Consider the following 217-nt stretch of genomic DNA (forward strand, 5'->3'; position numbering starts at 1 on the left):
TACTGACTGATGTTGTATTCACACAGAGTCCACCAACTCCCGAGTGCTATACTTCAGTATTTTCTCCATGTGCTGTCTGATTGGTCTGGCTACGTGGCAAGTCCTGTACCTGCGTCGTTTCTTCAAGGCCAAGAAGCTTATTGAGTAGAGAAGTGCAGTTGATAGTGTGTATATAGAAGCCGTATGCTTGCTTTGTGCATAGCAATCAATCTGGGAT

The sequence above is a fragment of the Branchiostoma belcheri genome, unplaced genomic scaffold (assembly GCF_001625305.1).
Source record: "Branchiostoma belcheri isolate BF01 breed outbred unplaced genomic scaffold, Haploidv18h27 scaffold20, whole genome shotgun sequence".
NCBI lineage: Eukaryota > Metazoa > Chordata > Leptocardii > Amphioxiformes > Branchiostomatidae > Branchiostoma > Branchiostoma belcheri.